Here is a 27,473-nt window from a genome sequence, read left to right on the forward strand (position 1 = left end):
GTAAGATTCGCTGCCTGGTGCTTCAGTGGCTTTTTAGTTTTTATTGTTTGTTGTTGATAAATAGGCAAAATAGCCACTACACACCATATGCAGGGCTCCACCTAACATGCTTTTGTAAAACGAACATGCTTCTAGTTATTTGCTATTGGATGTCTTGGCTCTTGGGATTACTATACCAAAAAGTGTCTTTTACTTTGGCAGTAATCATTGAGTGTTGGATTTTCCAATGGTGGATATCTAATTTTGATCAGTAAAACATAAAACTTATTATTCAACAAATGCATAGGGTGTATTTGGAGTATTTAAAGGGTAGGTTTAGGATTATTTTTCAATACACATTGATTTATGACTCATGTTATCTAGTATAGTCTTAGGCAAACATATTGTATATCCCTCATGTTGTGTTAGGAATTGGCACCACTGACCGTTGTTAGCGGGTCAATGTTGACCCGGGGTCTAACTCAGTCCTGACCACTAAAAAGAAAGGAGTATCACTCAATATAGTTAATACTACATCCCATCAAATCAACTACATGGTAGTTATTACACATTATAACCTTGAAACGGGTCGCTGGAGACCCTAACACCACATAAGGGATATAGGAGCTGAATAAACTTCAGTTGGTACAAAACAAAAAGTAGTTATTCAGTGCTCAAATAGAACAAATGTAACTTTAATGCAATTATTTTGTATCAATGGGACAGATAGGACTAACACATTTCCCCCCCACTGAGAATTCCTGTGGCTCTCGTGGAGAAATATCATCGGAATGTTGGAATGTCACGGTTCTAGTCATACCGGTGTGGTAGTCATTCCTGAAAGGGTTAACTGAATATTGAATCAATTGTGTCAGACCTACCTTTTCCAATGTTGAGTATTAAAGGGGAATTTCACAAAAAAACAACAACAATGCTGATTTATTTTGCACACAATCTCTCACACGTCCAAAAACACATTAATTTAGTCTGACAGTTATTGAGAGTAAACAAGTTCGAATATGGCCACCATGCAGCTCCATGAAATTATGTAGATGCAAAAATAGTGATACTTAGGGTGCGGTTACACCTTTCGTTTCATTTTCGTATCGTCGTCATATGCGTTTCGCCGCGACGTCGTGCGCCTCGAGTCACACTTTCGTTTTTTTTTTGTTTTTGTCACCCGAGCACACTGATGTAGTACACTGCCAAAGCAGTAGGTGGCAGTAGGTGGCAAACATGAAGGCAATTTCAACCAATCAGAACTTGAATGTGCCTGCAAAGCAAATGTCAACAAGGCGGCCACCATCTTTTGCCTAGTTACCCAATGCAGCAATTATTTTTCAGCAAAGCCTAATAAAAGTGCAATAAACAAAACGGATACATTCACTGTGTGTTCTGCCTGTCATTTGTTGATGAAACAAAACTAACATCAACACAAGTGACCACCAAGAGCGGATAGTTTAGTCTAAAAAAAGATCGGTAGCATTGTTAGCTGCATGCTAACGTCAATGGAGTATGCCATTATAACAATATAGCATTGTGGCTAGAAGCTAACGTTAGCTCACGCTACTTAGCCAGCACCAAACTGATGATATCGCGAGCTATCAGTAGTTAGATAACATTAGAGACAACGCTGTGTGTATTAAACAAAGGTGAATAGATGACTGGGCCATTTTGTTTAATGCTTGTTAAGTTGAAAGAGGAGCTCTGAGCTAACAGGGTCTGAATCCTGATAGCTCACGTTAGCCAGCTGCTCATGCAATCGGTAATGCTAGCAGAATGAATGGATGTAAACTTTATTTAACATATTGCATATGGGTACAATACAATACGGCTCAATACAAACAATTGTTAAGGGAATGCAGACTGTTGTAGCTTGGACTGGGGTCCTTATAACAATAACTTGACAACACATGGTAGCTGAAGCTATTTGGGACACGGAGCTATGTCCCAAACACACACACTGTTGTCACCGGAAGGGCACGCAGATGGTATCTACTGCGCATGGGCGTTTTCGCAACAACGGCTCCGTGCAGACTACACACTGTTGTCGACGCGTTTTTTTGCGTTTCTCCAAAACGCAAACACAATTTAGCGTTTCAGCCGTATCCACAAAAAAACGCCAAAAAACGCATTTCTGTGTAATAGGGACATGAAACGTATTCAAAAACGTATAAAAAAACGCCACAAATACACTAGTCTAACCATGGCCTACTTTCATTGAGTTGTAATTAACACAACGCAAGGATTCAGTCCCTGATGACATCACTGGTGTCCATATTCAAACAAATTTACTCTCAATAACTGTCAACGAAATGAATGTGTGCAAAACTGTTTTTGGACGTGTGTAAGATTATGTGTAAAATAAATCAGCATTGACGTTTCTCTTTAATTGTTGAGTTCCTTTATGCTTATTTTTTTCCCACATTAAAATTGTATTACTAATTAGTAATTACATTATGTATTTGTATTCTATTGTATTATTTCCTTGTGAGGACCCCATGAATACTAGCTGTCATTCATTTAGCAGCTAATGTGTATCCAAATGAAACAATACAAAAATATACATGTCAGTACTAAAGATGGGAAATAGCAACACTGAGTTAGGAGATTATTTTGGCTCTACATAAAACAGTGATACAGTATTCTTGTAATGATGAAAATCAACTTTTATCAAATCCTTTCCTTGAATGTTTTCAGCTTAAAACGAAGTCTCAACTATAGGTCCTTTCCCCCGAATACAATCCTACATTTAGAGGATTAGTAGTGATTGGAAATGGTCAAATTTGATTGAATTACAATTTGATTGAGGCAAGAGGGAGATGGTTACAAACCACACCTGGTGGTAGTTTGTATTTTTACTGGGAGCGTGTCAATTGAAACTGTGAATGAGAAATGCTCTCACCAACACCACCAGGTTTCAAAGTCTGGATTTCAGGACTCACAACGTCATCAATCCAAGGATGTTATTTTGAACCTGAAATCCAGACTTCAGAAACCGTAGAAAGCTGAGAGAATATCTCCAGTGAGTAAAACAGTATATGTTCGCCAAGAGTCTCTAATACGCTGCAGATGTGTGTTGTTTTGCCACGTTTCCTCGAAGTGCTAACAATGCATCTGTGGAGCTGTGTTCCAAAATCCCTTGTCTTTACATTAAAGGCTGCAGCCCAGGCAGTAATGACCGGATAGCAGCAATGGATGAAGAGAGATCGAAGGCTGCCGTGTCCTCTCCCTGGTCAGCATGAGGTGGATAAACAACGACTTTTCCAGATCAACTATTTGAAGCTCTCTTTTTTTCCATTTCTTTTTTCCCTGCATCAACAAATAGTTTTCTGGACGGAGAGAGAGAGAGAGAGAGAGCGGGAAAAGGTGTTACTCTTAAGCTGTGTGTTTTGTTTGTTTACAGGCACCTGTCTCTATCCGTCTGTCCAGCTCGGTCTCTCTCTCTCTGTCTCACCCCTCTCTCTCTAGTTCTCTCTCTCTCCATCTCACCCCTCTCTCTCTCTGTCTCACCCCTCTCTCTCTAGTTCTCTCACTGTCTAACCCCTCTCTCTCTCTCTAGTTCTCTCACTGTCTAATCCCTCTCTCTCTAGTTCTCGCTCTGTCTCACTCCTCTCTCTCTAGTTCTGTCTCTCTGTCATTCTTTCTCTCCCTGTCTGTCACACACACACACACTGGAAAAAGTACACAAACCCTTTATTGAGTCGAAATTCCCTGATAGTACTCTGGTAAAATACTTAAATAAAAAGATCTTATGAGCTTCTTGTTGTCAATTGATAGTGAACAGATGATGATTGATGATGATGATTGAGGTAGGAAGTGGAGGCTGGTTTGGCTTGTATGCAGAGTAGGGTGATACCAACCTGAGACCGTAGAAACCAAGACTGTGCTGATCCCCCCCCCCCCCCCCATGTACTGGTTTTAAAGTTTCATGTTTATTAGTCACATCCCTGTCCTTACAGTAGAGGAGTGAAGTGTCATGTTTATTAGACACATCCCCATCGTTACAGTAGAGGAGTGAAGTGTCATGTTTATTAGACACATCCCTGTCCTTACAGTAGAGGAGTGAAGTGTCATGTTTATTAGACACATCCCTGTCCTGTCCCTACAGTAGAGGAGTGAAGTGTCATGTTTATTAGTCACATCCCTGTCCTTACAGTAGAGGAGTGAAGTGTCATGTTTATTAGACACATCCCTGTCCTTACAGTAGAGGAGTGAAGTGTCATGTTTATTAGACACATCCCTGTCCTTACAGTAGAGGAGTGAAGTGTCATGTTTATTAGACACATCCCTGTCCTGTCCCTACAGTAGAGGAGTGAAGTGTCATGTTTATTAGTCACATCCCTGTCCTTACAGTAGAGGAGTGAAGTGTCATGTTTATTAGACACATCCCTGTCCTTACAGTAGAGGAGTGAAGTGTCATGTTTATTAGTCACATCCCTGTCCTGACAGGAGTGATTGTTTCATGTCTCATCAGCAGCAGCAACATCAACACAGTAGTACAGACAATAAAAACACTTTAAAATAACAGCATAGTAATACGAAATAGCAAATATCAATTATACGTGAACTGTGTGCAAATCAGTATTGTGCGGATGCAAGAAGACAGCTGGGATACTGGACGCAGTTTAAATTCTGCAGGATGAGGAGGAATACGATTGGAGGATGAGAGAAAGGTAAGACACCGTGATTGGCTGTAGTCTTTGTACAGTAAACTGACAGGAGGCTCGACAGTAGGAGGTGTTTAAGAAGCCATTTGAATCCTCAAGCTTGATCCCCCTGACATTACGTCACAGTAAACTAAACTAAACAAAAAACGCAGGCTATTAGACGTTGGACAAAAGTGAAAGAAGCAATATTAGTACTTGTGTTCTGGTGCTCGGGAGTGTTGAGGTTATCATATAGCTGAAAGAGGTTGTTGGTCCAGTTATTCTGCCTCTGATTACTTCCTCTTGAAACTGCCCGGCTTGGTCTTAGAAAGTGGATCACTTACGCAATGTAGGCTAATTAGTACCGGTAACTACAGGGTTCAGATACATGTAGGGGGATGAAAAGTAAGGTATTTGCTTTGAAATGTAGTTGAGTATAAGTACAAAGTACCATAAAATTTACCTCAAAACACTACTTTAAAAAGAAAAACTGCTTTCCGCCCATGGTACTGTACATAAGTGCACCTGATGTTTTAGATTTTCCTGGATTTTCTCTCTCTCTCTCTCTCTCTCTCTCTCTCTCTCTCTCTCTCTCTCTGTGTCTCTCTCTCCTCCTATAATATACTAACCTACACTGTAGCACTCAACACTTTGATGCACAGTGTTACTCAGCTGATAGAGTTGTGCCCTTCCTGATGACTTGTCGTACAGAACTTGCTAAATGTAAATGTCTGTCTCTCTCTCTCTCTCTCTCTCTCTCTCTCTCTCTCTCTCTCTCTCTCTCTCTCTCTCTCTCTCTCTCTCTCTCTCTCTCTCTCTCTCTCTCTCTCCACTCTCCCCCCTTTTTCTTTCTCTCTCTCTCTGTCTCTCTCTCTCTGTGTCTCTCTCTGTGTGTCTCTCTCTCTCTCTCTCTCTCTCTCTCTCTCTCTCTCTCTCTCTCTCTCTCTTTCTCTCCCTTTCTCACTCTCCCCCCTTTTTCTTTCTCTCTCTATCTCTGTGTCTGTGTGTCTATCTCTCTCTCTCTGTCTCTCTCTGTCTGTCTCTCTCAGTCTCTCTCTCTCTGTCTCTCTCTCCCTTTCTCACTCTCCTCCCTTTTTCTTTCTCTCTCTCTGTCTATATCTCTGTGTCTCTCTGTGTGTGTGTGTCTCTCTCTCTCTCTCTCAATCTCAATTAAATTAAATTTTGTTTTATTGGCACAAATGTTTTGGAAGAATTGCCAAAGCAAGCAAGTACATGTAGTTATGTGGCTCAAAATCTACATAAATAAATCAAGATTTGACATTACAAGTCATAACACTGTCCCTCAGGCTATGACATGCTGACACATACTGGGCAGCCAGCCAGCCAGCCAGCCAGCCAGCCAGCCAGACAGACAGACAGACAGACAGACAGACAGACAGACAGACAGACAGACAGACAGACAGACAGACAGACAGACAGACAGACAGACAGACAGACAGACAGACAGACAGACAGACAGACAGACAGACAGACAGACAGACACCCAGCTCCCTACCCAATGAGGACTTGGATTTGTTCCTCCTCTCTTAGAGAAAGGTTTACAATTCCTTCTGAAAATGAATTACTCACAAATGCTGTTCATTCTTTCACAATGTAGGAGAAAGTGCACCCCGTTCTCAACCTCACCTGTCGTACAGTGACCCTGTGTTCTTTGGTCTCTCTGCAACCATGTGTTTCTATGTCTGCCTTTCTCAATGGCTGGACTGTGGTCACTGAGCCTGTCCCTGGTAAGGATCTGTCTCTGCTTAGTATCTCTGAGAGTAGAGCCAATTTATAGTCTCATTGTATTCCAAAATAGCATTGCAATTTACTTTGTTTTTGTTTCATTGTGCCAATGTTACAAATAAGATGTTTGACTTTGTTTGATGGATCAATTATTAGCGGAAAATCTGCTAAATTCTCTCTTCTCTCCCTTACACTGTCTCTTTCTTTCTTTCTTTCTTTCTTTCTTTCTTTCTTTCTTTCTTTCTTTCTTTCTTTCTTTCTTTCTTTCTTTCTTTCTTTCTTTCTTTCTTTCTTCTTCTTTCTTTCTTTCTTTCTTTCTTTATCTATCTCACTTCCTCTCCCTCCATCTCTCTCTCTCTGATGTATGTGATATCTTGGCTGAGCAGTAAAGACAAATCTGACAGTCGGTGGCCAATTTGACCCTACATCCAGTCCACTTTGCATTGATAAACACTTTAACACTATAGCCACGAGTGTGTGTATATGTGCACAAGCAATTTGACTTTGCACACACACACACACACACACACACACACACACACACACACACACACACACACACACACACACACACACACACACACACACACGCACGCACACACACACACACACACACACACACACACACACACACACACACACACACACACACACACACACACACACTGAGACACACACACACGTGCACAGTCACATTGGCATTGCTATACACACGCACGCACGCATGCACACACACACACACACACACATACACACACACACACACACACACACACACACACACACACACACACACACACACACACACACACACACACACACACACACAACATACACACACCCACAGACAGAAACAATCCTTTTAAATGACCCTCCATCAATTGGGTTTCCTGCCTTGGGGCTATTTCTTGTGCAGGTTTATAGCCGTTTTAAGCCACAGATGGAAGACATTTAGCTCTGGGAGGTGATGTGGTGGTGATCATGGTGCTGTATGGCCTGAGGGATACGGTCCCTGTCGGTATGGCCAGGATGCCACACAGAAATACACAGTAATGTTACTTTTTCCCAAGTGTGTTTTGGAAAATGTTTTGATTGTCTTAAAACCATACAATCTACACTTTCAAAATAATAATAATAATAATAATAATAATAATAATAATAATAATAATAATAATAATAATAATAATAATAATAATAATAATAATAATAATAATAATAATAATAATAATAATAATAAATCAAATTTATATAGCGCCTTTCAAGAAACCCAAGGTCGCTTCACAAGTCAAGAGGGCTAGGGGAAAGGGGGGTGATGAGGGGGCAGGTAGAGGGATAATGAAACCTAAATCTAATCTATACTAACTAGTGGGGAAAGCCTTGGTGAAAAGGTGCATCTTGAGAGCTGTTTTGAAAGTGTCCAGGGTTGGGGCGTTGCGGATTTCGGGGGGGGGGGGGGGGAGTTCCAGAGGGTAGGGGACACCACACTGAAGGCTCTGTCACCGAAAGTCCGCAACCTGGTGCAAGGGATGGAGAGGAGACCCAGATCAGAAGATCGTAGGTTCCAGGATGGAGTGTGCTGGTGGAGGAGATCAGACAGGTATATCGGGGGGAGGGACTTGTAGTTGAGGAGCAGGAGTTTGAAAGAGATGCGGAACTTGACTGGGAGCCAGTGGAGGTGGATGAGGGTGGGGGTGATGTGCTGCCAGGGCTTGGTGTGAGTGAGAGCCCTGGCAGCTGAGTTCTGTACATACTGGAGCCTGTCCAGGGCTTTGCTGGGTACCCCGAACAGGACTCTGTTACAGTAGTTCAAATGGGTGGTGATGAATGAGTGGATCAGGGTCTCTCAGCCACAGAATCTGAGAGTGATGGTCGGAGACAGGGCATGTTTTTGAGGTGATAGAAGGCAGCAGGTGATTGATTGAATGACAATTTTATTAACAGATTGCAGAATGGGTACAATACAGTACGGCTCAATACACACAATTGTTAAGGGGATGCAGACCAGAGAAAGACTTTCGTCTTGTTTACATCAGGGTCCCCCATTTTCAATTCATAATGAATTGTAAATAAGGGTGCAATTAGCACCGTGCAATCCATTCTTTGTGGATCTAGCCCCAAGGTAACGGATTTGATGTGCGAGTGGAATGAAAGTGTGGAGTTGAGGGTGACGCCCAGGTTACGGACTTCGGGAGACGGGCAGATGGAACAGCCTTCCACATGGAGGAGGAGATCTCCAACCTTCCGGAGCAGCAAAAACAATCCCACTTTGGACCACCTCTGAGCCGGTTTTGGAAATATATATAACAATTGAAGCTAATGTTTTACCATACTTTATTCACACCATACTGCTTGAAAACATTCTAACCTCGATCCAATTAATGTTCGATCAAATCACTTTGTAAACTTTTTACAATATGGTTGGTAAGCAGGTAAGATTCATAATTGTAGCAACTTGTATCTGTCTCATTGACAGCGTTGCTATGGCTGCATACAATACAAAACATTTTAAATTTTTTTTGATGATGAGCGTTTTATGGTTTTCACACCTGGTGAATGTGTAAAAATAAACCAAAAAACATCCTCCTGGGAACCAAGGAAAAATAGTGTCCCCAAAATTATATTTTTTTTATTTTTTTTATTTTACAGCATGTCCACTGTAGTGGACACCAAGACCATCTTTGTGTAAAAAGACGACCACACTTAATGTAAAAAAATTACTGTAGAATATTAAAGAAATAATTATTTCTTTAATAACAAATATGAAAAAATTATATTTGATCTATATCTATTATTGTAATTTAGTTATTTGGCTAACATAAAAGCTTCATTATTCATTGTGCTTCATTTCTTCCTTTGCATTTTCTATTTTAACAGTGATACTCCTGGAAGGATTTTCTCTGTTTGGTAATGCAGAGAAACATCTTGCATTTGGTACCCCTCATGGGGTCCTTCTGTCCCTGGTACAAAGTCCTCATCTCTCATCATCTGACAACTCCAAATCTCAGTCTCCCTCAATTATTTGGTAAAGAATGCAACAATGTTGGTCATTAAGTACATAAAGATGGTCTTGGCCCATTATAATTGTCATTCATAAAAGGGCTATTACTAAAAACTCAAATAATTTAACTGATTTCTGAATGAAATATATCATTCCTAACATGTTACTAAACAAGAATATATATGATTTTCATAGTACAAAAAAAACCAATAATAAACAGTATTTGACCTACCTATCCTCTTTCCATAAAATGAGCTGTTTCCTACTCCTGTAGAATAGAGCAGGAATTGGTGGAGTATAGATCAAAATACTAAAGGGAGATACATGTGAACAAAATTTCAACTGTAGAGGACACAATTCAATGGGCTGGGTCTCAGGAGGTTAAACATATTTTATAAAATGTTCCATATTGAATAACAATTTAATTTATATATTTCCGCCCCCACCAAAGTGTTCAATAAACTACTGACAATGTCTTAGCAGCATCTCTACACCTTTTACCCTCGTTGAGAATGCAATCTATCAATATGCAAATTGGCAACAAGCACCCATTGTTAACAGGAATTCCAGGAAACAGCTTATATTATTCTTTCAAGACATGTCAATACCTACTTAGCTTTCTGTGTAGCTGAAGTTAAAGGTGTCAAGTTACCACATATTGGACCATGATGACACCTGTTCACACACTATAAGCCATAGTGCTCAATTCTGATTCGTTGCTAAGATCCAATTGTTTTGTTTGGCTGCTCACATCGTTTTTAAATTATTATTATTATTTTTAAATGTGGTCAATATCAGATTCCAGTGTGAACTGGTCACGCTCCTGAACTGACCCGCATGTGCAAATGAGCAATAACTATGACGGACTTAACCCTTTCACTACCACACTACAGAAGGTTAACCTTTCACTACCACACTACAGACGGGCAGTGAAAGGGTTAACCTTCTGTATTGTCGCAGTGAAAGGGTTAACCATTTGGAGGACACTGAAGTCACAGTTTATGGCAACCCTCTCAGATCGATTTGAACCATCTGCTCCTCTTTTCAAGAAACTAAACATCTGACTGTGGCTGAGGTTAATTATTTACAGATATGTATATTTGTGTACAAATGCATTTATGATCATCACAATCTACCAAATGGTTTTAATAGTTTTTTTTTCTTTTAATTTGGATGTTCATTCATATGCTCAGTCCAGGGACCTGCATATACCTTATTGTGGTACTTCACTTAGGCAATTCTCAGTGAGGTATAGAGGGTCCAATCTTTGGAATGCAGCTGATCCTATGCTGAGGAAATCTCCATCTCTGCTTATTTTTAAAGTAAACTACAAAAAAATGCTCATATCCAAAAGTAGTAGATAGATAAATAGGTCATACATGTAGGTATGCATTTGGTTATGTGGGTGGGTAGGTTTGTAGGCAGGTGGGTGGGTTGTTATGTATTATTATGTACGCACTACCAGTATACAGTATATGCATGTATGTACTGTGTGTATGTATTTTTGTGTTAACACATATCTTTTGAATGTATTACTGGTATTTTTTAAATAATATGTATATTTTTGTATGTTTTGATTTTACAAAACAGGGGAAGTTCTCGATAAGCCTCTAGGCTTCTAACTTATCCTTCACAATATGGTTATCATGTATTTTCTTTGACTTTTGTTTAACACATGTGTTAATAAATAAATAAATACAAAAAATATATATATATATGTGAAAGAGAGCCATTTCTTCTTCCAATAATGCTTTCAAACACAGACCGGTCATGATATAATGGTAAATGGTAAACGGCTGCATTTATATAGCGCTTTGATCCAAAGCGCTTTACAATTTGTTCCTAATTTTTTTTTTTAATTATGTTTTTGGTAGATTATTATTGGTTTTGACTACCGGGCAGTCCGTTAGAGAGAGAGAGAGGATGGGAAACAGAGCAGGGGAAGACATTCGGCAAAGAACGCCAGGTTTGGGCCACTTTGCCTGCAGTCTGACCGTAGTCTTAGGCTGAGGTTACACCTTTCGTATCATTTCGTATTGTTTTCTTATACGTATCGCCGCGTATCGCCGCGACGTCATGCGCCTCGAGTCACACTTTCGTTTTTTTTCCGTTTTTGTCAGCCGAGCACACTGATGTAGTACACTGCCAAAGCAGTAGGTGGCAGTAGGTGGCAAACATGAAGGCAATTTCAACCAATCAGAACGAATGTGCCAATACACTTCCTGGTGGAAGCTCCAGCAAAGAAAATGTCAATAAGGCAGGCGCCTATGCCGCGCCACCATCTTGCAATGCAAGATGCACTCAATGCAGCAATAATTTTTCAGCAAAGCCTAATAAAAGTGCAATAAACAAAACGGATACATTCACTGTGTGTTCTGCCTGTCATTTGTTGATGAAACAAAACTAACATCAACACAAGTGACCACCAAGAGCGGATAGTTTAGTCTAAAAAACGATCGGTAGCATTGTTAGCTGCATGCTAACGTCAATGGAGTATGCCATTATAACAATATAGCATTGTGGCTAGAAGCTAACGTTAGCTCACGCTACTTAGCCAGCACGAAACTGATGATATCGCGAGCTATCAGTAGTTAGATAACATTAGAGACAACGCTGTGTGTATTAAACAAAGGTGAATAGATGACTGGGCCATTTTGTTTAATGCTTGTTAAGTTGAAAGAGGAACTCTGAGCTAACAGGGTCTGAATCCTGATAGCTCACGTTAGCCAGCTGCTCATGCAATCGGTAATGCTAGCAGAATGAATGGATGTAAACTTTATTTAACATATTGCATATGGGTACAATACAATACGGCTCAATACAAACAATTGTTAAGGGAATGCAGACTGTTGTAGCTTGGACTGAATGAATGAATGAATGAAAACTTTATTAACAGATTGCAGAATGGGTACAGTGCAGTACAGCTCAATACATACAATTGTTAAGGGGATGCAGACCAGAGAAAGACTTTCGTCTTGTTTCCACCAGGGTCCCCCATTTCCAATTCATCGTAACATATATGACATACATGACATACAGATAGACAGTACTGCTACATCTATACATTTATGACATACCAGATTTGCAATTACAGTACTGTATTTGTGATACAAAAAGAGTCCAGAAAGAAAAGAGTATATACATTAGGCGTAGAAACTGTACATTGGATTGGGTAGGTGGGGGTGGGACTGTACATTGGAGGTGGTTGGGGGGGGGGGGGGGTAGGAGTGGGGGGGGGGGGGGGGGTGTTGGCGGGGGTTGTGTTCGGACATTTACAGGGGCCAGTTTCGAGTTGCAGTCTCCCTTAGGTGTTTTTTGAGAGTGTTTTTGAAAGTGGGTAGTGATTCACATTCCTTTACAGCTTTGGGTAGGGCGTTCCACATTGATGTGGCATAATTGCGAAACGTGTTTAGTCCCTTGTTTGAGCCGAATCTGGGTTTAACATGATTTGTGGAGCTCCCTCTGGTGTTGTGATCGTGGTATTCACTGACCTTTGGGAAGTATTTAGTCATGTACATGGGTACCTTGGTCGTGTAGTGTATCTTGTAGACCAGGCCCATTGCAAGTTGCTGTACTCTGTCGTCTACTCTAAGCCATCCTAGGTTGTCAAAGTGGGCAGGGGTGAGGTGGGTTCTAGGAGTAAGGTCAAGCAGTAGTCTGACCAGTTTGTTTTGAGATGTTTGTAATTTTGTTTTTAGCGCCTTTGAGGTGCTTTGGTACCATGAGGTGCAAGCATAGTCGTAGTACCCTTGAATGAGTGCTCCTGCTAGAGTCTTCAGGGTATTCTTGTTTACCAGTGAGGAGATCCGGTACAAGAAACGAGTTCGTTGGTTGACTTTTTTTATTACATTGGATGCCATTTTGTCACAGGAAAGATTTGCCTCTAGGATGGAACCCAGGTAGGTAATATCTTCTTTCCTTGTGACAATATTGTCACCCACTGTAACTGAGAAGCCGTCGGTCTTGCTGAGTTTGTTATTTGAACCGAAGAGAATGGACTCTGTTTTGCCCATGTGTAATGATAGTTTGTTATCAGCGAGCCATATGCAGATTTTGCTTAGTTCTGAGCTGAGGGTTTTTTCAACCTGTAATTTGTTCTTGTCAGAGACCAGCAGGGCTGAGTCGTCCGCAAACAGGAACAAGTTGCAGTCACAAGCTGACGACATGTCATTTGCATAAATTAGGAACAGTAGCGGACCTAGTATGCTTCCTTGTGGAACACCACAGTTTACTGTGAGGGGGGGGGATAGGGTACCGTTTACCTCCACCATCTGCTCTCTCCCCTCCAGGTAGGATTGCATCCAGCTCACTGATAGACTATCAAAACCAATTGCTTTTAGCTTGTCAATCAGAATGGTGTGATTGACAGTGTCGAAGGCCTTTTGTAGGTCCAGCATGACCATGCCGCAGTATTTGCCCGCGTCCACCTCTTGTTTGATGTGGTCGTTTAAATAGAGAAGGCATGTGTCAGTGGAGTGGGATGTTCTGAAGCCAGATTGGAATTCGTAGATTAGATTTTTTTCCGCAAGGTATTTTTCGACCTGTTCGTATACAATTTTTTCCATGACTTTCGAGATGGAGGTAAGGATAGAAACAGGGCGGTAGTTGCCTGGGTCTAATTTACTGCCTTTTTTGTGCAGAGGGGTCACTCTCGCAATTTTGAAGTCCTTGGGGACGTGTCCCTGTTTTATAGAGAGGTTTATTATGTGTGTGATGACTGGGGTGATGGCGGCTGCTGAGTCTCTGAGGAATTTGGAGGGGATGTTGTCATGGCCAGTGGCCTTGTTAGGTTGGAGGGCGCTCAGTTTTTTGAGTACCTCATCTGTTGTTACCATTTCCAGTTTGAAGTCGTCTTTGTGGACCCCTAGGTTTTTGTAGTAAGCTACTATGTGTTCTACCCCATAATGCCCTGAGTGGGAGGGTAGTTTGTTTACCAGTGTTGTGGCTATGTTTGTGAAGAAACTATTTAAGTAATTGGCTACATCCAGCTTTTCTGTGATGAGCGTGTTGTCCGTCTTTATGTTTATGTTTGAGAATCTGGTTTTAAGTTTTTTACTGCAGCCTAGTTGGTTATTGAGTAATTTCCAAAGTTCACGCGGTTTGTTTTTGTTTTCCTCGGTTTTGTCATTGATGAATTTTTTCTTTGCTGTTTTGATCATGGAGTTTACATCATTTCTTAGTCTGTTTCTTTGCAGTTTGAGTTCAGTCACGTGGGCTTGGAGTTCACTGCTCGTGCTTATGTTAAGCTTTGACTGACTTTTACGAAACTCAGAGCATTTTTTGTCTCTGGTTTTCATAGCGGTCAGTATTTCAGCGTGCATCCACGGCTCAGCGCGATTTTTTACCCTGGTGGTTCTTAGGGGGGCCATGTTGTTTAGTATCGTTGAAAATTTGGTTTTGAAGCCAAGCCATGTTTCTTCAACCAGTGTACCATTGAGCTCATCTGACCACTGGGGTCCTTATAACAATAACTTGACAACACATGGTAGCTGAAGCTATTTGGGACACGGAGCTCTGTCCCAAACACACACACTGTTGTCACCGGAAGGGCACGCAGATGGTATCTACTGCGCATGGGCGTTTTCGCAACAACTGCTCCGTGCTGACTACACGCTGTTGTCGAAGCGTTTTTTTTGCGTATCTCCAAACGCAAACACAATTTTGCGTTTCAGCCGTATCCACAAAAAAACGCCAAAAACGCATTTCTGTGTAGATAGGACATCAAACGTCGTCAAAAACGTATAAAAAAACGCCAGGAATACACTAGTCTAACCATAGCCTTAGTGGCATCACACACACAACTCAGATTTCAGGGCGGTACAGAGAGGCTCTCCTTCTCCAGGGGATATAATGTGAAAAAGGTGCTCTGGTGACAAGTTTAGCACAAATAACAATCTGTAGTCATGCCTCCAAGAGGAGTTAACTATAAGAAGAAAACCTTTTTTAAGTCACAACAAATAGATCTTAGATGGGACGCACCTAGACAACAATGTCACTATCTCACTCTGTCACTCACTCATTCAATACACTGACAATCTGATGCTATGCCTGTGCAAATAGCCCCAAAACAAACCTTGCTATTCACAAAGCACTCGCAAAGGGTGAAATACTGTGCTAACTGCGTTGCCATCATCATTGCGTCTCTGTGCGTCCGTGCTATTTGCAGGTATTTAAATTAGGTAATATGGGCGGAAAATGTGCCCCTTTCTATGCAAATGAGCCCCATTGCAAAAACAGCGTCTCTGGTGATCCGGTGGATTAGGTAATAATCACAATAAAGAGAATAGAACCGACACATTCATATGCTCCAGAATAAACTTTTAATTTCTAACATTTCGTTAGGTCCATGAGGACGGTGGAAACACAGTCAATGAAAAGTTTATTCTGGAGTATAGAATGTGGGTTCTATTCTCTTAACAAAAAATTAGGGATGTCCGATATTATCAGCCGATATTGGCATTCAAATGTGATATCGGAAATTATCTGTATCGGTTTTCAAAAAAAATTTAAATCTTAATTTTTTTTTTTATTTACATTTATTTAACCTTTATTTACCCAGGCAAACAAGTAAGAACAAATTCGGATTTTATTTATTGTCAAAAGTATGCATAATGTTGTGTTAATTCCACGACAAGAGATATGTAATGTTAATTACCTGAAATTATTCTGTTTTTTGGGGGGGGGGGGGAACTCTGCATATATCGGTATTGGTTGATATCGGTATCGGAAATTAAGAGTTGGACAATATATCGGTATCGGTAAAAAAGCCAATATCGAACATCCCTACTAAAAATTTAATATAACTTAATTTCTCATTCTAAAAATATTCCTGAGTCTGAAAATAAGATTCAGCACCATGGACAGGTCTGCTCAAACAAATTTATTTTGGGATGACATGACAAACAAATGCAATAACAAAAGATAGTGACAAAACAAAGGATGCAATTGTGTTAAGAAAATACAAATTAAGAAAGCTCTATACATTACAAAATAAACAAAATACAAATGGTGAAAAATACTCTTATGTCTATCCGTTATAGAAACAAAGAGCTATTGATCCGTCAGGACTTCAAAATCACGATCAGAGAATCGAAGCTTATAGGACATGGGCAGTATTTATACTATTTTACCATATAAGGAGCACATTTCAAATTACGGAGCAAACTGCTCCATGAGCCAACTGCGCTGCCAGATATCCGGAGCAAATTGCACACCGTATGGGCGTGTTTGCGCTAGTATAACATTCGTGCAAAATCTTTAGTGAATAGGTCTTTAAGACGGAGCACATAGCGGGCGCAAATCACACGCAGTTAAGGGTGCTTAGCAGCCGTAATCCATTCTTTGTAAATTTGCCCCTCAGGGTTACAGTAGCAACTCTGCCCCTGTGTTGGAGCCTGAAAAGCTTGATGAATGCTTCACGTGGTAGGCACATTAACTGTAGGCCAAACTCCCCAAACAAACAAGCACACAATTGGTTTAATTGCCATATAAATCACATACAAAGATCTAACTATTACTCCTCCCTAACATGAATATCAAAACAAAACGGTGATCTATTAACTGTGTAAACCTTATGCAATATTCATCATTGATATTTGAATACTTGAAATCTGTATGAACTGAGTAGTTATAGTATCAAATGAAATAAGATGGAACAGCTCCATGCGTTAATTGAATAAACAACTATTTGCTCATTACCAGTATGGTATTGTTTAAATTGTACAGCTTTTTGCACATCGTTGTCAGAGAATTCTGGACCTGAATGTACCAGTTAATTGTAATCATCTCTCTCTCCTTATGTCTAGTCAAGCCAGGTTGTGGAGGAGAGAGACAGGGATGAACAGGCTATTGACTACTTTGCCCGTCCTGTGCCTGCTATGATGCAGGTGTTTTTACATCACCACCCAAAACAAGATTCAGCCAAGAGTGTGTGAGTAGAGTACACTGGTCCACTTGCACTGGTCCACTTGTCCATGGCACCATGGACCGCAACCGCAAGGATGGTGTACTGGTGGGTGGTGCCCGACCGATTGTGGTGGGCTGGTCTGGGCCAAAAATGCCAGGGCCGATTTTGTGTCCCAGTTCAGCCCTGCGACGCATGAAGACACATACTGGTAGACAGCACACATGCATACACACATACACAGGAACATATTGTACACACACACACACACACACACACACACACACACACACACACACACACACATTCACACGTGCACTTGTTTATATATGCACATGCACACAAATGCTCACATTATCATAGCGGTGATCGCCTCATTAACATTTGGAATAAATTGAATAGATTGCAGCACTCCAACTAATCAATGAAAAGAGCAGAGGGAGAGATAGAGAGAAGGGAAAAGAGAGAGGGAGAGAGAGAGATAGAGAGAGAGAGAGAGAGAGAGAGAGAGAGAGAGAGAGAGAGAGAGAGAGAGAGAGAGAGAGAGAGAGAGAATTGGGGGAGGAGTGGGGAAAATGAATGCATTATGGATCATAATGCAGGTCTCTATTTCTGTCTGTCTAATTGCGTTGATTAAATGTAAAATTCAAATTAAAAAGCCATAAGAAAGCCTTAGAAGAATATTGGAAAACTCAAATGTTTTCTTATTCAATTAGCAACCTACACTGAAAACAATTATCTGAGCAGAAGTAAATCCATAATTAAATCTAAATCATAATAAAAACATGTTATATTAACAATAACCAAGTAAATGTCTTTACATGGATATATCTAGTTTTGAACTTAATCCGCATTTGTTCAAAACACAAGAGATAGTGTGTTTCTTCCTTAACAATATGTATTAAGGTAATCTCAATGAGGATCATGGATCATTGGATCATTTACGCAATGTAGACTAGTAAGTGCAGGGTTCGGATTTTAGCCATTTTTCTGACGCTTTTATCCAAAGTTCTGTACAACAATTCAGCAGAAAGGGTACAACTCTGGCAGCTAAGGGTAAGTACGATTGTTCATCAAACAGTGTCAATCTTGAGTGCATAGACATATTAGCATAGTATAGGCAAGGTAGATGCCTTAGTAGCAGAGTCCATACTAGTAAAAGACAGTACAGATAATTTATTTTTCAGTTTTACTTTTCTTCATTTCAGATATTGTTTGAATAAGTGTTTTTAGTCGGCGGCGGACAGTTGGTGGGGTTTCGGCTGTCCTCACTGTGGTGGGAACTGGGAAGTTTGTTCCACTATTGTGGAGCGAGGACCGAGAGTAGCCTGGTTCTCTTGGATGACCCCCAGGGGATGGAACCTTCCGGTCACAAACACGCTTCTCTGACATTCAGGCCACCGCTGCCCTCGGTTGGAATGTTAGAATGAAGCCCTTCACCTGTATCCCACCTATCTGTAGGAATATCTAGTGTTCCCAAACTTCCCAACACACCCTAGTACACTATAAAGGCGTCAGCTGGGGGCTGTGGAGTGTTTACTACGGGTAGATATGGTCAGGCATGCACGGCCTAGCTGTAGAGATATTGATCTCCTGACTATGAGCAGGCCCCTGGAGACAGGGAGACATGGAGACGTGCGGGGAGGATGTGTGGAAGTGCTCTTGGATTAAGACGGAGGCAGGAGACAGGCGAGAAACAAATAAATACGCATCTGGTGGCATGCCCTGGGCAGAGAGACAGAGACAGAGGGAGAGGGAGAGATAGAGAGAGAGAGAGAGTATGTGAGTGTGTGTTGGTGGGCAGGTATGTGTGTGCCAAATTTATTTTGTGTATTGGTCTATGTATGTTTGTTTGTTTGTGTCTGTATGTGTGTGTATGTGCATGTGTGTGTATATATGTTGCAAGCTTGTGTGTGGACCTACATTTGTGTGTGTGTGCATGATTGATTAATTCATTGATTGATTGTATGTGTGTGTGTGAGTTGTACAGGTGCATGTGTATGTGCGAGTGTGTGTATGTGTGCGTGTGCATGCATGTGTGTTTATTTCCCAGCCCCTGCTGTCCAGAATGCTATATAACAATAAAACCGAATCCCCAAGGAGACAACTATCTTAGCCACTGTTTTATTGAATAAGTATGTGTGTTTGTGTTTGTTTGCATTTGTTTGTGTGTGTGTGTGTGTGGTGTGTGTGTGTGTGTGTGTGTGTGTGTGTGTGTGTGTGTGTGTGTGTGTGTGTGTGTGTGTGTGTGTGTTGTGTGTGTGTGTGTGTGTGTGTGTGTGTGTGTGTGTGTGTGTGTGTGTGGGTGTGTGTGTGTGGGTGTGTGGGTGTGGGTGTGTGTGTGTTAGGTTAGGTGGGAGTAATGGTATGAGTCACTTTCCTCTGTGAGACCATTTAGCATGGGTCAGAACCTGTTAAGCTGTAAGGTCCCCCAATTGGGGGACCCTGCTTTTCTTTATCATACATCGATCAATAGAGACCGTATTAGATCCCCAATTATCATATCATGGGGTATCATTGGAAAGCCACACTCATTGGCTACAACTCTGTCCAAAAATCTTCGAGATCGCCAAATGATTGACGGAGCTAGAGCCCCCAGAGGTCGGGGGTGGTAATGTGTACTTTGACGCACGCCTCACATATCGGCATGTAACTCGAGAACCGCTGAACGGATTATGTCACCTGAAAGGCAATTGTCAGGCAACAAATATGGCTTTAATTCTATCTATATATTGTATTAAAAGAAATGCACACCCGAGCCGCTAGAGGTCGGCAAAGTGGTGTGTCGCGAATCGTCCTCATGAGGGCCCACATGTGGGCCCTTGGATGTTACGTTTTTTTTTGCAGCCAAGAGTAAAGACCATAACCCTATCAAAACGGCAGTCAAAGTGTATATTTTAATTTTTACCGATGTTTTATAAGATTTACCGAAAATGAGAATTTATCAAAAAAAATGCTAATTATATCTCCTTTATCGTAAAACCGTGAGGAAATAACTAAATCCAGATTTAGCACTGCCATTGGAAAGAGGAGCATTTTCCCTATCCATAGATGTATGATTTGGCCATAATAAGGTCAAGGTCAAGTTCAAGGTCAAATTCGAATTTATAATTAACATTTATTATAATTTATTACTGTATCTACAAATACTTCTGTTTAATCATCTTCCCTTTATTCATTTGCTTAGATTTTTTTGTACACTTGATCTCAAGAAGGTGCTGAATGAGCTCAGTGAGCGAAATCTCTTGCGGCACAATTGAAAAGGTTTTTGCACAGATGCAAAATAAAATCATAATTTATATTCTCCTTTTTTTAATTACAATTTACTCAAGCCTAGTAACAGACACAATATTTCTGACACTGGGAATACATACCCCCACGTCCCTAGATGTTCCTAGATACCAAGAACATACAAATTGACCTTGTAGAAGTGGAGCAATCTTCCATTTACTTAGGCATGTACCTTTAGGCAAAATAGGGCTACAGCTTAACAGGTTAATTAAAGGCCAAGTCTGTGTTTAAAAAAATATATAATAATAGCCTCACAACTATTGCTTACTGCTCCAAACATATTTAATTTAAACAGATGACAATGTCGATCCCAAATGGGATGTCATTTTGTGATATCAATTTGTACATCAAAAGGTGCCAATGCTCTTTCTACTAATCTGTGGACTACTGAAACATTGTGGCTGTATATTGAATGCACACAAGTTATACAATTAAAAATGTACGCGTTAACGCACAATTCTCAGCCCTTGTGTGGGTGAATGTAACAAGTTCCTGACATTTTCTTTCCCCTATTATTTCATGCACACTTTATTCATTGTTTTAAATTATTATTTTATTTTAAGTTATTTTGTGCATCACTCTGTTTTGAATTTGATGCAAATTTGCATCCTTTTGTGTTGAATGGCTGCATAAAGCAAGCATTTGTTGACTCTCATGTTGATAAGAGTATTAAAACTTGAAAAAGATCCGTTTAAGGTAGATTTAGAACAGAGGACGCTGGCTACAACACCGACTGGTAGAAAGATAGCAGCAGTCGGTTGCACACGTCAAATTACCTGAGTCTCCTCAGGAAGAACAGCCTGATCTGTCCCTTCCTGTAGAGGGCCTCAGTGTTGTCCAACCAGTCCAGTTTTTTGTTCAGGTGTACTCCAAGGAACTTGTAGGACTCCACCATCTCTACCTCCTCACCTCCGAGGATTAAGGGAGAAGGGCGACGCCGATGGAAGTTGGAAGGAAGTTGCGGAATAATTGATTGATTGAAAACTTTATTAACATATTGCAGAATGGGTACAATACAGTACGGCTCAATACAAACAATTGTTAAGAGGATGCAGACCAGAAAAAGACAAGTTGCAGGTTGAAAAAGCCCTCAGCTCCGAACTCGGCAGAATCTGCACCTGGCTCGCTGATAACAAACTATCATTACACCTGGGTAAAACAGAGTCCATTCTCTTTGGAATAACAAACTCAGCAAGGCCAACGGCTTCTCTGTTACAGTGGTGGGTGACAATATTGTCACAAGGAAAGATGAAATTACCTACCTGGGTTCCATCCTAGAGGCAAATCTTTCCTGTGACAAGATGGCAACCAATGTAATAAAAAAAAGTCAACCAACGAACACGATTCTTGTACCGGATCTCCTCTCTGGTAAACAAGAATACCTTGAAGACTCTAACAGGAGTACTCATTCAAGGGTACTACGACTATGCTTGCACCTCATGGTACCAAAGCACCTCAAAGGCCCTAAAAACAAGACTACAAACATCACAAAACAAACTGGTCAGACTACTGCTTGGGGGACCCTGATGTAAACAAGACAAATTTGCATCCCCTTAACAATTGTGTGTATTGAGCCGTACTGTATTGTACCCATTCTGCAATCTGTTAAATAAAGTTTTCATTCATTCATTCATGCTTGACCTTACTCCTAAAACCCACCTAACCCCTGCCCACTTTGACAACCTAGGATGGCTTAGAGTAGACGACAGAGTACAGCAACTTGCAATGGGCCTGGTCTACAAGATACACTACACCACTAAGGTACCCATGTACATGTCAAAATACTTCCCAAAGGTCAGTGAATAACACGACCACAACACCAGAGGGAGCTCCACAAATCATGTTAAACCCAGATTCGGCTCAAACAAGGGACTAAACACGTTTAGCAATTATGCCACATCAATGCGGAACGCCCTACTCACAGCTGTAAAGGAATGTGAATCACTACCCACCTTCAAAACCACTCTCAAAGAGCACCTACGGGAGACTGCAATTAGAAACTGGCCCCTGTAAATATCCAAACCCAACCCCCTCCAATGTACAGTTCAATCAATCAATCAATCAATCAGTGTGTGTGTGTGTGTATACATATCAATTGACTAAAAGGGGGTGTGGCAATGGGAGTGACCTATCTCAAAGAGGTTGCAGCTATTGCAAATTCACGCTTATTTAATTATTAGATTATCATTTACCCCCCCCCCCCCCCCATTTACTCCACCAAACTGGTGGCTTAGTGCTACGTCAGTGCTGGATTGTGCCATTGAAAGAAATACTTGACATTTCAATCACATTTAAGTATTACATCACGTGACGTAGTGTGTTATACAAATTAGATCACGCCTAGGGGTGGTTGTTAGGCCCGAGGCGCAGCTGAGGGTCGTTAGACCCCCCTAGGCGTGATCTAATTCGTATAACACACGACTTCAAGTGATGTAATGCGTTTATACAATGGCCGAATTCACCCAACCTCATTGCTATACAATAAACACACAGTAATTGAAGCATAATGGAGATTTATTCACAAAACCATCCACAGAAAAAGTAGGTAAAAAAAAAAGAAGTCTAGAAGCAGAGGGAGGTGCAGTGCTACAAAGCATGCCATCTAACAACAAACTTCATATAAATCCAGCGATTTATTATTGTTTTGACAATGGGTCATGACAAACCAACAACTAACATATTCCAGTTGACTGTATCTTTTTTTAATTATCCGTTACAAATATATCCATACTTCCATCGTGTCCGGGACATCCAGTGAAATCGCTTCGTGTGACAGTGTCCTTTTGAAGCAGAGGGAGGTGCAGAGGGAGGCTACAAAGCATGCCATCTAACAACAAACAGAGAGCACTCAGCCAGTGGCCACTCCCCTCAGACGCAAAGTTCTGTAGTTTTTCACACAGCGAGGAAAATAATACAGTCGGGCAATCTAACAAGAATTAACGTATTTACAAGTGTGTCAGTGTAATGGTGAAGTCAAGTGCTTTGTGCAGGATAAACGAATAACTTATATGTTACTAGGGCTGACCTTCGAATTTTTTTTGGCAATCGAAGCTTCTGGGCCGAGCTTCGATTTTAATTCGAAGCTTTGAATAAAAAAAAATTTATTAATTTTTTTTTTTTTTTTTTAATAATTTTTTTTTAATCTTATGTTGTGGGACTTGTACAGCACTTTGGTCAACTTTGTTGTTTTTAAATGTGCTCTATAAATAAAGTGGATTGGATTAATGAATTAAGTAGCCCCTTTCGTGACTGTGACGCAGCCAACACGGCTGTGTGATTTAATTCAAGGTGGATCGCTGTTGTCGTTTGAACAACTTCAGATTTCATGGGAACTACCAATCCCCCAAATCAAGAATGTTTAAGATGAATGAAGTAAGATTTTGATTATTTGAAATATGGCCTGTGTAGACTAAACTATGCACAGAATTATGTCAGTCTACAAGGTCCGGATTCTACATGGTCCGGCAATGTAGACCTTGTAGACTCCACTACAGACCAATTATCAGTGAATGTTCATGCATTTTTAAGAAGGGCTACTTCCACAAAAAAACAAAGAACTCACCAAAACATCTCAGTAGCACCTTATCTAAATGTTCTATTTCATATATGGAGATTCATATTTATTTATGTATTGCATGCATTTCTACATTTTATTTCCTATTTTGTTTATTCATCCCAGTATCTTTCTTTCTTATGTGTGGAATTCTACAAGGCATTTACACTCACATTTACATTTAGTCATTTAGCTGACGCTTTTATCCAAAGCGACTTACAAGTTCTGTACGACAGGTCATCAGGAAGGATACAACTCTATCAGCTGAGTAACAATATTCATCAAAGTGTTGCGTGTTACAGTGTAGGTTAGTTTATTAGGACAAGTGCATGACAGTAAGGTTAGTTAGGGTTAGATTTATTTTATTTAAATTTTTTAATTTTATTTCAGATAATGGTTGAAGAAGTGCGTCTTTAGTCGACGGCGAAAGATTGGACGGGATTCGGCTGTCCTAACTGGGGTGGGTAGTTCATTCCACCATTGTGGGGCAAGGACTGAGGCGGCCCGTGGGCCTCGAGTGATGAGGGGCCTCAAAAAAAAAAAAAAAAAAAAATTATTTTATTTTTTATTTTTTATTTTTTATTTTTTATTTTTTATTTTTTATTTTTTATTTTTTATTTTTTATTTTTTATTTTTTATTTTTTTTGGGGCCCTCGTCACTAAATTCCCCCTTTTTTTCTTTCTCTTTTTTTACTTAAATATTTTTTTTGAGGCCACTCGTCACTAGAGGCCTTTTGGAGGCCCCTTGTCACAAGAGGCCCCAAATCTTTTTACATTTTTTTTTAACTTTTATTTTTAATTTTTTTGGAGGCCGCTCGTCACTCGAGGCCTTTTGGAGGCCCCTCGTCACTAGAGGCCCCAAATTATTATTATTATTTTTTTTACTTTTATTTTATTTTATTTTGGAGGCCCCTTGTCACTAGAGGCCCCAAATATTTGTTTATTTTTTTTTAACTTTTATTTAAAAAATTTTTTTAGGCCCCTCGTCACTAGAGGCCCCACATTTTTTTTTATTTTTTTTTCTTATTTTGGAGATCGATGTCATACTGTGACACTGAATGATTGGCACTGACTGACGCTCTCTGATTGGCCAATGACATGTTTGCCCAATCGCGTGACGAGCTGTGTCTTTGCCCATTTCCTCGTCAAACAGCCTGCGAACTACCTGGCGTTCTATCGCCATGCTCTAAGACAAACTCTAACCTTAACCAACTTCGAATGAGTGCCTAAGCTTAACCGTCGAAAGAACTTGCCGTCAGCCCGTCACGCTCTAAGACAAACTCTAACCTTAACCAACTTCGAAAGAGTGCCTAAGCTTAACCAGTGTAGAAACAGGCATCGGCCAATCAGAGAGCGTCTTGCCAGAAATGCGGCTAGGTTTAGAAATAACGCGACTAGGGGCCTCCACACTACACACTAGTACTAGTACTAAATACCTATATGTCCCTATGCCATAAATGTCATGTATGTTGTGTATGTACGGCTTTCCCCCCCTTGGTGGATTTTTTTTGTCAAATCAGTTGTGCAATAGTCACTTTTGGTGAGTTGTTTCTATACAATTCAGTTATATGACATTTAGGTATGACACAGGACTACACAAGCATTTTTTGTATAGAAATGTGTCAACAGACTAAAGCAGGGAACCACAATATTTTGGATACGAATTATGCAGAATGTAATATCATAACTGTCTATTACTTTTCTTGCAATTGAGCCAATTTTCCTTACGTACGGTTTTGAGGTGTGTGTTCAACAGAATGTAGTATCAAAAACACATTCACAAAAAGTATGGGTTACTGAATGCTGAACTGCACTATTATAATCACTAAGCCAGACCATACCTGTGTCCCTGTATCACTTGTCTCTGCTGCTCTTTGATAAAAAAAACGTCCCTATGTCCATTTTCCTTTTTTTTGGGCATATTTCAGTTAGTCACAGCAAAAGTCACCTAGTAAAAGTGAGATAATTGACAATATCAAAACATGCTAGGGCTGTACCGAATAGTTCGAAGCTTCGTTCATAATGTTGACATTCGAATTCAAAATCAACATAAAAAAATTGTAATTTTTTTTTTTTTTTACATTTTTATTTGCCAAGGTATGGCATACCAAATGGACGCCCCTGAATTACGGTATTCTATATATTTTTTAAAGTGACATATAAAAACGCCACTGTGCGTGCGTGCACGTGTGTGTGGGGGGGCCTCCACAAGAATCTGGCCCAGGGGCCTCTGAAGTCTTAATCTGGCCTTGCGTGTAGGTGGTGTATATGTGTTTGAGGATGATATCCTTCAAACAGGCAATAGTGATGATATAATTTGGGCAGTGCTGAGCTGGGTTCCTTTCCTCCAGTGTATTTGTCCCCCGGCCCACACACACACACACACACACACACACACACACACACACACACACACACACACACACACACACACACACACACACACACACACACACCGAAGTACAAAGCTTCGAAGCTTCGAAGTATTTAAGAAAGCCCTATATGTTACAGTATATAAAAATACCGTTTTACTTTTGTGCAGTAACTGAAGCTGCCACACCCCCCTTCCAACATGCCTGATTGTTATGCATTTTACTCTGCCAATTGGCAACCCAATAAAAACGGGTCCAACATATTCCAGTTGGCTGTATCTTTTTTGGAGGATTCGTTCAAAGGCTATTCATACTTCCATTTGTCTATCTATGGCGGACTCATTCAAAAAAGTAATTCGGTTGTGGGAGGGATCTGGGGTCACGTGGAGTGTGTTACACGAAATAACAACGGCTAACTTGACTGTTTCAGCCCATCAGAATCAAGATATTTGCATGCCATTGTATAACAATCGTTCAATCAATAACACACTCAATAGATGGGCACAGGAATTATACAATGTGCACATTTCTTAAAATGGGTGACATTCCACTTTAATAAGTAGATCTATTTTTTCATGGTTGACATTTAATTCTGGAATGAAAGTGCTGGGAGAGCCAACTTCCACAGTTGCCTTTCATACATTTGCTCTATTGCTGGCCTCCACCCACCCCATCCGCCTTTTACAGAGAGAGAGAGAGAGAGGAGAGAGAGGGAGGAGAGAGAGAGAGAGAGGATGAGAGAGAGAGAGAGAGAGAAGAGAGAGAGAGAGAGAGAGAGAGAGAGAGAGATCCTGCAATCCTAATAATAGAGAACTTTGTTTCCGTCTTTTTCATTCTCTCTCTCAGGGAGTCTGAGTGAGTGAGGGGGGTGAACGAGACAGTAGAAAGAAATCGGTTTTAATCAGCTTCTCTCCCCCAAAAAGGGAGTCAGGGTTGAAGATTGAGGTAAATTTACCTGATGAAATTAGGGCTTTGTTTCCCT

This window comes from Notolepis coatsorum, assembly GCF_963971535.1.
Source record: "Notolepis coatsorum genome assembly, chromosome: 12".
In the NCBI taxonomy this organism is placed as follows: Eukaryota; Metazoa; Chordata; class Actinopteri; order Aulopiformes; family Paralepididae; genus Notolepis; species Notolepis coatsorum.